Source organism: Lactuca serriola, chromosome 9 (assembly GCF_051521515.1).
Source record: "Lactuca serriola cultivar US96UC23 chromosome 9, Lser_US96UC23_V15, whole genome shotgun sequence".
Classification (NCBI taxonomy): Eukaryota; Viridiplantae; Streptophyta; class Magnoliopsida; order Asterales; family Asteraceae; genus Lactuca; species Lactuca serriola.
In genome coordinates this window covers 23,971,843-23,985,796 of record NC_136416.1, presented here as the reverse complement: position 1 = coordinate 23,985,796, position 13,954 = coordinate 23,971,843, and the positions used below count along the sequence as shown (strand labels likewise).

At 33.7% G+C, this 13,954-nt stretch overlaps 1 long non-coding RNA gene across 1 annotated transcript; it reads right to left on the bottom strand.

The window, feature by feature from the left end:
* Positions 1 to 732: 732 nt before the first annotated feature.
* LOC145075198 (uncharacterized) lies at positions 733 to 4,115 on the bottom strand. Its single transcript, XR_013692374.1, has 3 exons — positions 2,725 to 4,115; positions 1,805 to 2,641; positions 733 to 1,019 (listed from the first exon to the last, which is right to left on the bottom strand). It is a non-coding gene; the product is annotated as an uncharacterized LOC145075198 (long non-coding RNA).
* Positions 4,116 to 13,954: the final 9,839 nt, after the last annotated feature.

Here is a 13,954-nt window from a genome sequence, read left to right as displayed (position 1 = left end):
CTTTTAGATATATTATTTTAAAATATATTATTTCAACTCATATCATTTTGAAACATATGATTTTTGAATCATATCATTTTCAATCATGAAATGTTTTTCATATAGGTTTTAGTCCATAATAAATTTTGGTTCATCACAATTTTTGGATCATAGTAATATGTTTTGAATCATACTGAGTATGGATCATAATAATAGGTTTTGGATCATAATAGGTTATATATCATAACAATAAAGTAGTTTGACGTTTTAAATAGTATGATACTTAGAATAATAGTTTGATGCGACAAAAATTTAGGATCCATATTTATGATTTATAAAGTCTGGGACTCATAATATAGGATGAAACGTAACTATTATTAATAGATCAAATTTATGATCCTAAAATTCTAATCCAAAAGTTATGCCGCAAAAGGTTATTTATGATTAAAAAATACAAGCTATAAAAGCCAGGCTCTTTATTATTTTTGAAGTAAATATAAATACTTTATAACAAATAGGTGAGTGACCCCGCAACTTGAAGTAAATATAAATACTTTATAACAAATAGGTGAGTGATCCCGCGTTGCGGGGTCAGATGTGAGATATTTTGTTCGGTTTATTCTCTGTAAATATTGTTTCATGATCTATTTATTTATACTTGGATATGACATTAGGTTAAAGAGGGTGTGTGGAAAATTCCTCGAGATTGTGTGTGTTCTAGATTGTGTGTGGAACATTGAGGATATTCGAAAGTGGAAAATATGTATACAGTATATTATCTATCAATTCTGTTTGGTATTTTTCAGATTTGACCAAAATGCCCTTTACTCAAAAAATCACCTAATCACCTCCTAATAATAAACATCCAATTACGGTCCATACCATTTATGATCCACTTGACAAATTTACAAAAAAAAAATACCAATATACAAATTGAATGTCTCCCAATTATACATTTGACTAAAATACCCATGCATCCAAAATACAAACAAATTTGAACCTTCTTTATAAATATGATTTATGGAGCTTCCTTTTTTCCACTGCAGAGAGATCACCAAGATACAAACATAATACACTAAATTAAAACCATTTATAATCTTTGACAATCAAAGTGAACAAAATGGCTTCATATATCCCATTATCCACTTTAACAATACCTTTTGTCTATGAGTAAAACAAACATACATGTGGAAAAACTATTGCAAACAGTAACAAAATAAAGAGTCTTAACGAAATCATAATAAGATTAAACCCAGTCAAATTAAAGGAAGACCAGATTGAAAATCTCATTCTATATTGTATTATTGTATATTTTCATTAAGCCTAAGAGCTCATTTTAATTTGGGGGTTAAGGATGTGATTTTACTACTATTTTTTTCTTTTAAAACAGAAATAGTTGTCATGTCGTGCTTATAGAATTATGAAAAACTTCTTTGTATTTGAGAAAGCTTTATCCCCTGCCTATTGAAAAGAGAAGAAAGTTTGTTATCACACAAACACCAAATAAGAGAATATCAGATTTGGTTCTTCTTTTTTATTATTAGTAATTTTGCAGACATTATTGACATGTATGTGACTTATGGTATGTTTACGAACGATTTCCCACCTGTTTTCATATAGGCGATAAAATCAAAATGTCATTTAACAGATTACGTGAAAATAAAAGCACCCTTTCGATAAAATCATTTAATTAGGAACTCACAATTTTCAGTATTTCATCACTGTTGGAAAAATGTCCCACTTGTTTTCATAGGGGCGATCTATATACAAAGTTGTTTATTTATAATGGGTCAAAGAACCACCCGAATCACTATAGCAATCTTACCAGAACATGAATTTGGGTTGTCAGAAGAGTCATGAAGATCTATGTTTTTCTTCAAGATCTGAAAAGAGAATTTTATATAAATAGTTACAACCCAGAAAATAAATCAGAAAATCCATGAAGATCTATGGTTTTTCTTCAAGAACTGAAAAGGGGATTTTATATAAATAGTTACAACCCAAAAAATATAAAACTTACCATATATTTATATAGAAAAATGGAATCTTGCACACATGAAGCCAAAAACTTTCCAAATAGAAATTTGAAAAATTAAAACAATATAAAGTAATCTTTGAATATAACTGACCTACACCATATCCTAATTCTACAACAAAACATCCTTGCAGTTTCTCAAAAATCTGTTGCACAACAAAAGGTAGTAGTCTGCTCAATGATGTTTTGAAAGATACCAATGTAAGACAATGATAGTATGCTTAATTCATAACAAATTTCAACAATAATCTCCACAAAGATCAAAATATATACATAATAAAGGGTATATTTGGAAGATCAACTTGATCCTATAGGTCATTGGTTTCAACTCTTTGCTGATGTGGACTAACTTTTGTTCCTCTTTAGTCAACCACATGGGAAGATTTAAATCGCCTGTTAACTGGACAACATAAAATTCCTTCTCCACATATAAATCGAACAACAACAGCTAGTATGAGAAAGAAGATCTCAGATGCAACAGGTAAATCACATGATTTTCGAGGGGAAGTCTGGGTCAACATGTTGTACTGATAACAACGTGGTGTTGGTGTGCAGGCTGTGCAATAAACCCTAAAATCATTCAACGACTAGCACACTCGGCCACATACTCATCGCCTTCCAGAAGCCCTAAAATTGAGAGCGGTGGTTGGAGAGAGTAAAGATGAGGTGTTGAATTGAGAAAGTCAAACACAAAAAGGGAAAAAAAATACCTGGTGGGCTGATTAAATTTTTCTTGAACCCAGGATCAAAGCATGACTAAAAGTAAAATTGATACCCAATCCAAATATGAACAGTAAAAATCCAATCCAAATAAGAAATCTGTTAGGGTTACCATTTCGACCAACCCAACAATCCTCGCCACCATACGTCACATGTTCATAACAAAAAAATAGAAAATTGAAGTTGAAAGTTATAAGTAGAAAATCGAAACAAAACCCTTATTGTTCAGATACATAAATCGACAACAGAAAAAAAAAAATCGAAGTTTAAAGGGTATTTCTTACCGTTCGATAAAAGAAAAAAATCTATGCAATTTCTAATTAGATGAACAATAGAACAACTGTAAGTACATAATTAGTTAGTAAAATTTGAAATTGAAGGATCACTACTTGATAGAAGGAATACGTGTATCAAGATTACCATCCTAATTAGATGAACAACTGATCCAATTTTTAATATTGGTCCTCACATGGAAGAGTAAGAGGATCGATAAGTAGCTCCAAATCACATACAGTCTGAAGGTAGTCGGATAATTGAGAAAACCAACCTAAATTGGAGCCATAGAAAGCGAACACAAGAACGACGGAAAGAAATCGGAAGAATCGGAAATAAACACCCCCAAATCGGAAAAATTATGGACTCTGTGACTGACCTACCTTACAGTGCAACAACGTCGACAACAAACAACAAAAGGAGCAGATGGAATTTAGGAGAGCGAGGAGAGTCGGTGAGAAACGATGGAGCGGTCGACTTTGATAGAAGAATTTGAGAAAATCAGAAAGAGCGGTGAATGACGGTGCAGCCGGAGATCCTTAGACTTGGAATACATTGCAGTCGGTGTTTCCCTCTAAACGCCCGAATGGAGATGTTTGGGGCTACAAGTCGTTGCAGACATACCTATATTGATCAATTGCAAGTATGAAGACCCAAAGCGTCAATTACAAGACCGTCCAGTACGGACATCCAAAACCCTAATGTTATTGTCTACGACCACCTTAACAGTCGTAACGTCCTCCACCACTAATGGTGTAGCGACAGACACCAAGAGAAAGAGCTAATCGGAGATGCAAGCGTCAAACATAAAGGATCAGACAGTGGTTGCGGTGGAGGGAGGAAAGAGTAGAAGAAGAGAGGAAGGTCGATTTGTGAGGTGGTGGAAGGATCGTGAAGCAAACAGAACGATAATAGATAAACATTAAATACTGAGAGACCGGCTACGATGACCAACACATGAGTGAGGCGGTGTTGTAGTCTCTTGTAACCGGAGGCGATCACACGTAGCAATTGATATCAGGAAGCCGAGGAAGTCGATGACTCAGTAACAGCAGAGGCGGTGTGAGATCTGATCGTCAAACTTTGGTTGAGTTAAAATAACCTTATGAACAGTACGTGGATCAGGTACTATAGCTAAGGAACGATAACTTTATATATATATATATATATATATATATATATATATATATATATATATATATATATATATATATATATATATATATATTAATGATCCAAATATTTGTAAATTATAATTAAAAATGTATGATCCAAAAAAAACATGATCAAAATATTTTATATTCCATAATTGTATCATGCTAAATGTTTTTGATCGACGATAATAATGGAAATTTTTATTATAAGTGTGTGATTCATAACCTTTTTGACATAGGAAAATATGATCCAAATTTTATAATTTAATATACAGAATATTGAATATTGTTACATCATAAAGTTTCATTATCCAAGTATTGTAATAAAGGAGTAACTTTAAGGATTAAGAAAATTCCAAAAAAAAAAAAAAAAAAAAAAAAAAAAAGCTAAACAATGTACATAAACCCATATTCATAAAAAAACCATGAACATAAAAGTGCTAAAATTCGTATTCATAGCATTCAATTACTAAAAAGTAAAAACTAACAATGTGTCTAAACCATGTTCTTAACAACTAAAAAACTATATCCAAATGGTATTATTATTTTTTATGAACTACGTTACATCAGCTGTGCATAACCTCCAACTAACAAAAACCTTACACTTTCATGTAACATTGTTTTAAAACAACATCACACTCCAACCATGAGAATCTGCAAATAAACTAACTTCTTCAACAACACATAAACTACCAATCATACAGCTCTAACTTTAACATCATGACGATGAGCTTCACCATAAATCTTTTTCCGCTTCTAAATTGTCAATTGATCAACGCTCTCCAGAGTTGTCAGAAAATCATGTATGCACACAGACTATATAAATGAATATATATTACTTTTTTGATACTTCTAACATTTCCATCAGTGGCTTAGTGGCTTATAGATAGTATCAAAGGACTTTCAGGCAATGAAAAATATGATGTCAAATGACTTTTCAATGTTATTAAAGGCATAGTTACTCCCATCCCAAGCTAGAATAATAACATAATGATATTTTACTTTTTAAATGTATATATTACTGAATAACAAAATCATAGATTTGTATCACACATAGAGTTCTTATAACAACTATATTTTGATTTTGACAACAATATTGTTAGTATTTTAAATTTTAAATGTATATATCATTATGTCTAACAAGTTAATTTCAAGTAAAAAGCTATGATCACTGTCATAAGTAACTATATAAGTATCTAACACACATATAAACGAATGAAAACAAGAAAATATTTATGAATTAAAAAATTTTAAGATGTTACTTCTTTGAAATATTAGATCGAACACCTTATGAGCATATAGCGCCCGCAGATTCGGGCTAGTCAATTTATAAACGATAAGCGTCAAAAATGACTTTTTGATAGATAATTATTTAGAATAAATAATCTCAACTAAGTTTTAGTATATGTCACAAGGTTTCCGTACATATAAAGACCGTTGAAATCCGAGTTATAACGAAGAAGTTATGACATGTCGAAGTTTCGCGACAAAACTGGCACGACATCGGGAATCATAAAAAGTGAGTTTATGATAAACAAAACTTTTTAGCCTTTGTGACCTAAAATAAAGTTGTAGAGTATGTCTCCACCTACGCGTAGATATAAAGAACGTCGAAAACGGAGCTCGTATCCAAAAGTTATGACCTTCCGAAGATGTAGCTGTCTGAGGGCATGACACGTGGCAGAAACCCTAGCCGCCTTAAGTCACGACGTAAACATGAAGTTCACGACGTGAAATGTGTCAGGGACACTAATCGAGGCTAGAAAACATGTGTTAAAGCTACGGGGTGACTTATGGAAGTTCACGACGTGAACCTATCATGTTCACGATGTGAATGGCCACAAAATACCCTATAAATAGCAAGTTCAGCCCTTTTATTCCTTACAACATTTATTTTCTCTCTCTCTCTCTCTCTCTCTCTCTCTCTCGTTTGCGGAAGGCGTTTCGCATCCCGATCCCGACGATCACGAACTACTGATCGTTTTTAGTTAGATTCTATCGACTCACGCTATTAAGGTGAGTGCATAGTTGCTTTCATCTTACACATATATATGAAGTATTTTATATATATTACGTGCTATGTGTGCATATTATTTGTTTACCTGATATTTATGCTGGATGAACGTTTTATACATGTTTTAGATGATATAAACTGTATACGTATTTTATATCTACAAATATGTTGGGATAAAACATGGGTAGATGAAATAGTTGTTGTGTGATGAAATAATGTGATGAGAGATAGGTGATGATAGAAAGTTGATGATAATTAGGTAAAGAGATATAGGCGATGATAGAATGGTGATGATAATTAGGTGATGAGAGATAGGTGATGATAGTAATGTGATGATAATTAGATGATGATAGATAGGTGATGCTAAATAGGTGATGTAAGATGAGAGGAGATATCATAACCTTGACCGGCGATGTGGCGATGTAGTCATCTACCAAAGTATAGATGGCGACCACAGACTATTCTAGACAGTCATGTAGAAACACCAGCAGGCTCATAACCTGTAGGTGATGAATTACGAGTTCAGACGATGTTGTAACTACGTATTCATGCGATGATACTCTAACCCCTATTATGAATTACGAGTTCAGGTGATGTTATAACTACGTATTCATGTGATAATACCCTAACCCTTACTCAACACGTATTGAGGGAGTAATTCCCAAATTAGTACTGTCTATGAGAAGTAGGCGATGGTCCTTAGGAAAAGTCCTTAGGTATAAACATATAAGGAAATGAGATGTAAAGTGATTGGAGGTAAATATGATATAGGAGATGACTCGTAGGATAAACTCTTTAGGGAAGATTAAATGAAGATAATGAGGATGGGTAATTGGGTTAATTGTTTGATGATTAAACATAATAATTATATTATTCTGGGTTGAAAACCTTATGTACTCACCAGGTTTCCAAACCGAACCCACTCAATATATTTGTATCACAGGTGTCGATACGAAGCTACTTTACACTGAGAGATTAAAGGAGATGTAAATTGCTAGTATAAATAAATGTAAGGTCTGTTTATGCTTATGTTTCAGTATTGACGATGACATCCTAAAGTTTTAATATGAACAAAATGTTGGAATAGTGTCTAAGGCTGCAACTATATTAGGCAAGTATTTGACCCGATTGTGCATGGTCCTTTTGGGTTGCCTTCACCATAGCAACTTGATAGGATGATTTATTATGAGAGAATAAATATTATTAATATATTATGAGAATAATATAAGGAATAATAATATTGTTATTTGATTAATATAAGTCATAGATTAATTAGTATTAATTTGGTGACTTAAAGAGATTAATTAAATAAGAGGGTATAAACTGTTAATTGTTTGATAGTTACACTTTGGGCTGTAAATCCTTCTTGGATAGAGGATGGACGGATTCTAGGGCTTGGGATAGCCTCAAATTCGTCCAAGGCTATCTTAGGTAAGGATTAGGATTGCTTTAAGGAAAGATTATCCAACTAGGGTTTAAGGGTGAAACCCTAGGAGCCTTACAAGTATAAATAGACCCCTAGGGCAAGGGAAATCGGCACCTCTGCAAAAGCAAAGAAACCCTGGCCAATTTCTAATCCCTCTCCTCTCTCTCTCAAATCATCCTCCTTGCTAGTTGGTGTTTGTAAGCCATTAGAGGAGTGACAATTGTGACTCTAGAGCTCCAAGACAACAAGATCAAACAAGAGATTCAAAGGTAAACTTCTAGATCTGATTTTGTATTGTTATTATACCTAATTAGTCATTAGAAGTCTTGGATTCAAAGCATGTTTAATTAGAGAAACCTAGATCCAAGCATTAGGGTTTGCATGTGCACATAGGAATGTTCATATGGCCAAAACCCATCACAAAATACATTTCTTCAGAAATGCTTTGATAACGTATTTATCAAGTTTTTCTGGGAACAAATTCCGCAACATTTTTATTAAAAGTACTCTGATTTTTATAAAGCATAACCAAAATCGGTCCTTTCTGGCCGTGAAATTGGGGATGTCACAGTTGGTATCAGAGCATTAGTTTAAGCGAACTAGGATTTTGTATGATTTTTAGACTTAAGCATAGAATGCTAAGCTATGATTGTGAGATGATTGTCTAATATATTTTAGGTAGTACACCAGAATTGACACAAGCACTAGCTTACTTTAAAATTAGATGCCTAAATTGTTTTTATGTGCTAAATGATTTATGTTATAGCATTATATGTCTTATATGTTATTATTTGAATGGATCTATGGTCTGTTGCCAACCGGATCTATAAATTTTATGTTCTTAGGATTCTAAATGTTTAATTACGATATTAGAACTGACATGTAACTTTTCGGAGTAATAAGGAGATTTATACGTCTATCGTAAATAATGCTTTCCTATCTTAAATTCTTGCCTCAGTACACCGAACGTCAGCTTTGGTGTGCAGAACATCATGGTGAAGACTCATAGTGAACTGAGTAAATGGAGGAAATGAGAAGGCTAACGATAGTGAATGATACCTATCAAAAGATATCGTAAGAATGGTATCTTGCCTTTAGAATACGTATAATAAAATAATAGTACGTAACTACGTATAGAGGAGTACGGTACATCCGAATGTACACATTTGATTGGCGGGATGATAGAACGGTTGGTATAATTCCTGAAATTGTCTTATCGTCTGGCGTTTCCATCACCAACCGAGTTGAAGCACAATTATGTTGAAGATATGCATGGAAGAAGTCCTAGTAGATTCTAGGGAAAATTTTAAGATTATTTGGACACATTCATATGTGTTAAAATGTTTAGTGATTTTAGGAAATAAGAACTTGGGGACTGCGAGACAATACTTGAGATGAGTATGAGTAGGTGTGAATGGTAGTAGAGGCCTATACTACCGAAAGCACAAGACTCGCACTTGGATCGGGGAAAGTCACAAGGTTGTCAAGAAGCTAGTAATTGATTATGTTTTGTTCAAAATTTTCATTACCATTGTTTCAGTAATGACTAAGAAGATGATTGTTATTTCGACCCTAGTGGTCATATCATATCGAGTCCGACTAAGATATGTATTCTACGTCGTTCAGAGAACCAAGTTCGATGTAACATCCGACTTAAGCTAGAAGATTGAAGTGAAAGATAATCGAAACGATCAATAGAAGTATCACAACCATTATTTAAGTAATAAGTCTATATCTAGAAACGATACATGCTAAAATGTGATTATACACATTAGAACATGAAGTAAGGTATATTCCATTCTTGAATTTGAATCTAAGAGACCTGAGTCTAAGCATTGCATCATACAATAAGAGGTCATTAGAACATGACCCATCGGTCTGTTATAATAATCGAAGTAAAGAACTTCTCTTAAGATTAGTCTATTTAAAAAGAAGAATGAGTCTCTAATAAGGATCAATTTTGTAACTCGAATGTTACGATTGAAAGTCCAATATAGGATAAAGAGCGGGTGCAAGATTGAGCATCGCATGCAGTCAAGAAGTCCAAGAGCTAGAAACTCATTTAAAGGAACATAGAAGTTACAGTTATTACCTAAGATGAAGAGACAAATCATGGAGTCATTATACAAGCCATGTTTTTTTGATGATTCAGGGACGTAATCATTCTAAGTGGGAGATAATTGTAGCGCCTGTAGATTCGGGCTAATCAATTTAGAGACGATAAACGTCAAAAATGACTTTCTTATAGAGGATTATTTATAATAAACAATCTCAACTAAGTTGTAGTATATGTCACAAGGTTTTCGTACATATAAAGAACGCTGAAATCTGAGTTATAACGAAGAAGTTATGACATTTCGAAGTTCCGCGACAAAACCGGCACGACACCAGGAATCATAAAAAGTGAGTTTATGATAAAATACTTTTTAGCCTTTATGACCTAAAATCAATTTGTAGAGTACATCTCCACCTACGCGTAGATATAAACAACGTCGAAAACGGTGTCGTATGAAAAATTTATGACCTTCCGAAGATGTTGCTGTCTGAGGGCATGACACGTGGCAGAAACCCTAGCCACCTTAAGGCACGACATGAACATGAAGTTCACGACGTGAAACATGTCAGGGACACTAATCGGGGATAGAAAACACGTGTTAAAGCTACAGGGTGACTCATGGAAGTTCATGATGTGAACCTATCATGTTCACGACGTGAATGGCCCCAGAACACCCTATAAATAGTAAGTTCAACCCTTTCATTCCTTAAACCATTTCTTCTATCTCTCTCTCTCTCTTTTGCTGAAGGCGTTTTGCATCCCGAGCCCGACGATCATGAACCGCTAACCGTTTTTAGTTAGATTCTATCGACTCACGCTATTAAGGTGAGTGCATAGTTGCTTTCATCTTACACATATATATGAAGTATTTTATATATATATTACGTGCTAGGTGTGCATATTATCTGTTTACCTGATATTTACGCTGGATGAACATTATATACATGTTTTAGATGATGTAAACAATATACGTATTTTATATCTACAAATATGTTAGGTTAAAACATGGGTAGATGAAATAGTTGGTGTGTGATGAAAGAATGTGATGATAGAAAGGTGATGATAATTAGGTAAAGAGATATAGGTGATGATAATTAAATGATGAGAGATAATTAGGTGATGAGAGATAGGTGATGATAGTAATGTGATGATAATTAGGTGATGATAAATAGGTGATGTAAGATGAGAGGAAATATCATAACCTTGACCGGCGATGTGGCGATGTAGTCATCTACCAGAGTATAGATAGCGACCACAGACTATTCTAGACATTCATGTAGAAACACCAGCAGGTTCATAACCTGTATGTGATGAATTACGAGTTCAGACGATGTTGTAACTACATATTCATGTGATCATACTCTAACCCCTATTATGAATTACGAGTTCAGGCAATGTTGTAACTACGTATTCATGCGATGATACCCTAACCCTTACTAGACACGTATTGAGGGAGTAATCCCATAATTAGTATTGTCTATGTGATGTAGGCGATGATCCTTAGTAACAAACATATAAGGAAATGATATGTAATGAGATGAGAGGTAAATATGATATAGGAGATGACCCTTAGGATAAAATCTTTAGGGTAGATTAAATGAAGATAATGGGGATAGGTAATTGGGTTAATTGTTTGATGATTAAACATAGTAATTATATTATTGTGGGTTGAAAACCCTATGTACTCACTAGGTTTCCAAACCTGACCCACTCAATATATTTGTATCACAGGTGTTAATACAAAGCTACTTTACACTGAAAGATTAAAGGAGATGTAGATCAGTAGTATAAATAAATGTAAGGTCTGTTTATGCTTATGTTTCAGTATTGACGATAACATCACAAAGTTTTAATATGAACAAAATACATTTCTTCGGAAATGATTTGATAACGTATTGATCAATTTTTTCTGAGAACAAATTCCGCAACATTTTTATTAAAAGAAGTACTCTGATTTTTATAAAGTATAAACAAAATCGGTCATTTTTGGTCGTGAAATTGGGGATGTCACAGAGCATCATTATGAGAAGCTTCACTTTGATTCTTTATCTAAAATTTTCATCCAAAAATATTTTCAAAATTAAATAATTAAAAAGGTTTTTATTTCAATAACCAATCTCATATATATTAAAGCTCAAATCGATAGGAAGATGAAAACTTGGATTTCAAAAAAGACAAATCGTAACTATATTGGCCTTTATCATAACAAATCTCATAGCATTTACATATTATATTCAATATCATGTATAAAGTTACCTAACATCGACAAATCAAAATAAAAAACCAAAAAGAAACCATCAAATATAACTCGGATTAAAACAATACAAAGATACAATAGGACAAATTAAGAACGATGGTTTACCGATGCCTTGCAATCGACCCAAAAAGAAGCTAGAACATGAACATTCAATGTGACATCACGTAATTTAAGTCAAAGACTGTGAACGGTCAAGTTCACAGTAAAACTCATGGTAATTTGACTTATTGAGTTTTAATATATATATATATATATATATATATATATATATATATATATATATATATATATATATATATATATATATACAAGAATGGTCAAATCCTACACCATACTATACCATCCACACATGAACTAGTGCAATAAATTAATACATACACAAATACATGTATAATATACAACTTATTATCCAAATACCTATACTTGTGTGTATAACTAGTATAATACATTCATACACACCCAAATGCACAAATAATTAGGATATTACATGGCGAGTCTAGAATGTAAAATCATGTGGTTCACTATTTACTTCAAACCGAAAAAATGGTAAAAAAAATAGTAGTTGCAAGTTCGGGTCGGGTTGTATAACCAAAAAAGATTTAAAGTTTTTATAATAGTAATCGATGAAGTCTTGTATCTTGATATTAGCTGTGGGGTCAAGGCCCGACGGACGGCGTGTAATTTCCGATTTGGGCAATTGTATAACACCGTATCACTATATACCTTAAAGCGGGAGAAGAACAACGTGTTGAGAATGAATTTTTTTTTATTGTTTGTTTTTCTTTCTTTTTTCCCGTATTTATCTAATTATCTTTAGGGTAAATTACACCGTTGGTCCCTCGTGCACATGCCAGAAAGCATGTTTAGTCCCTATTTCCAAAATTTAACTCGTGCAGTCCCTCGTTGTTATTTATCTTGCATGGTTGGTCCCTATGCACGTTAACTGTTAACTCTTTCCGTTTAAGCTACCCACGTGCCTTGCACGCAGGGGCATTTTCGTCTTTTCAGGGTTTTTATACATGAACCAGTATGGCGCGACTTCGATAACCGATCATTTCTGATTTCATCCTCCGTCGACCCTTAGCATTGCACGAGAAAACCCTAGTTTTCTACGATGGTGAACTGGAGGATTAGGCAAGAATGGGAGGAATACGACCTCCAAAGCTCATACGGTAAAATTTTCTACATTTTCAGTTGATCATCCATTATACGTTCCTAAAACGTAATTTTTTTTTGGGTTCGCAGCTGACAATCCAAGTATGTTCTCGATACGATTGAACTATGGTGGAGTTTTTACGAAGTTTCCAGGCCGCAAATACATAAAGGGGAAGATGAAATATATTGATGGCATTGATAGTGACTTGTTCTCGGTGCATGATATGGACGAGATAATGGAATTGCTTGATTGTGTGGAACCAGGTAAAAGTATTTATTATCATTTCAAACGACCAACCTGGGATTTAGATTTTGGGTTGTATGCTTTGGGTTGTGACGAAGATATAAACCACTTTAGGTCATACGTGTATGAACACAAGGTGATAGAAGTGTATACAGAGTTTTGGGAAACCAAGCTCCATACGTATCAAATGTCCCCAAACCCTGCAAAGATAAAGATACACGAAATTCCTGAGTCCCTTTGTCGTAAAAGCTTGTTATTGACATGGTCAAATTCAGGGGATTGTCCTAGTGAAGAAGCCCTTGTTTTTGAGAATGTAGAAACTATGGACGAACCCCCTAGTACATTACTTGAAACAACCTTGGAACAACCCCTTGTTACATTGAGTGAAACAGTTGAGTCAACCCCTGCCTATATACCAAGAATTGATAGCCCTTTGACTGAACCAATGATAGGAAGCACATGTCCTAATGTTGATGGTTTGGGTGATACATTTGAATGGTGTGAACCTTTTGGTGGGACTCCTATGGAACAAGATGAACCAAATAGTGAAAAAGCAGGTGAAGACAGTCAAGCTAGTAAAGACAGTCATGATAGTGATGACACTGAAGATAGTGAATACAGTCAAGATAGCGATTCCATAG